Here is a 1962-nt window from a genome sequence, read left to right as displayed (position 1 = left end):
TGCAGCCGAACCCCCCTACTTGTGGCATAGAAGGAATGATATTGAATCTTACTCATTGTATGACTCAATTCATGTCTACTATGCAAAATATGATTCAAGACCTCATTAAGGCTCAAAACCAATTGTTGTAAATTTTAGTGAATAAAAAATGAGTGAATTGAAAACTTGCTTATGGAATGCTAACGGTGTAAACCAGCGTAGATTAGAACTCAGTCAATTTCTCACTGAATACAACATAGATGTTATGCTACTGTCCGAGACACATTTAACAAATAAATATAATTTCTCCATACCTGGATACAAATTCTATGCCACAAATCACCCAGATGGTAAAGCTCATGGAGGCACAGCGGTGCTGATTAGAAATCGTCTAAAGCACAATATTCTAGAGTCAAAAGCAACAGCCTGTCTGCAAGCAACTACCATATGCTTACGAAACCGCGACCGAGACTTGAATCTATCGGCTATTTATTGCTCACCGCGATTTTTAATTTCTGAAAATGACTTTAAAGATTTATTTGAGCATACGTACTGGGTATCACGCCTTATTAACCCAAAAGGGCGGCAACTATACAATACCATTAGAAACAGGCTCAATAGACATCTCCTGTTAAACCTACTTACTGGCCTACCGATATAAAGAAGATACCAGACCTAATAGATTTCGCAGTTACAAGAAACATATACAGAAATAACATAACAGCAGAAACTCTACCTGAACTATCATCCGATCACTCCCCTATATTAATAAAACTATATGAACAGACCCAAAATATCGAGATTGAGCCTCGTCTAACTTCAAATAACACCAACTGGCTTAAATATAAAAAGTACATCAGTAGTCACCTTAAATTAAACGCTGCACTTAACTGCGAGCGTGATATAGACTCCCTTGTTGAACATATTAAAGAAACCTTTACTTCAGCCGCTGGCCTGGCAACACCAAATCAAGTCCAAGTACCACCTACGCATACATCAGTTACAAATACCGAAATAGAAAAACTTGTGGCAGAAAAGCGGCGCATAAGAAAACAGTGGCGGAGCCATCGCTCACCAACCTCACAGCTACTGTATAAAGCTGCCAGTAGAAAACTGAAACAAGCACTCAAACGTGCAGAGGATCGCAACTTGCAAAGGTACATTAAGAAGCTTTCCCCGAATTCTACTGAAAGATACTCTCTATGGAAATCGCTAAAATACTTCAAACCACCAGTGGCTACAGAAATGCCAATTAGGAACCAATGTGGAACCTGGGCTCGTAGTGAGCAGGAGAGAGCCGAGTGTTTTTCACACCATTTAAAGAATGTGTTTCAGCCAAACTGTCCAACGAACAACTTCAGGCTGCCACGGCTAACCAAAAATACAAATGAGCTATACACACCTAGCAAGACGAACTCTTTAGAAGTAAAAGCTATAGTAAAGCAGCTTAATCCAAAGAAATCGCCGGGTGCTGATTTTATAACTCCGAAAATGCTAATAGAGCTACCGAATGTTGCACTAGCAATTCTTTCTGACCTTTTCAACGCTATCCTCAAATTCGGTTACTTTCCGAAATCATGGAAAAGGTCGAAGATAATCATGATAGCCAAACCTGGAAAAGACGCAACACAGCCGTCCTCATACATACCAATAAGCTTACTGCCCTGTCTTTCCAAAGTATTCGAAAAAGTACTCCTATCAAAGATATCTCCCTTTCTCCATGAACGCAATTTAATACCAGCACACCAATTTGGCTTCCGAGAAAAACATGGTACAATTGAATAAGTTAATCGAATTACAAATGAAATCAGAAGGGCATTTGAGCTCAGAGAGTACTGCTCTGCAATTTTTCTCGATGTGGCACAAGCATTCGGCAAAGTGTGGCACGACGGTCTTATATATAAAATTAAAAAATTGTTGCCGCCACAAAATATTTGAATCATACATAACTAACACAAAATTTGCTGTTAAAGTATCGTGTAC

The sequence above is a fragment of the Rhagoletis zephyria genome, unplaced genomic scaffold (genome assembly GCF_001687245.7).
Source record: "Rhagoletis zephyria isolate East Lansing unplaced genomic scaffold, Rhagoletis_zephyria_1.1 Rzeph_scaffold_02239, whole genome shotgun sequence".
Lineage (NCBI taxonomy): Eukaryota > Metazoa > Arthropoda > Insecta > Diptera > Tephritidae > Rhagoletis > Rhagoletis zephyria.
This window is presented reverse-complemented; position numbering follows the sequence as displayed.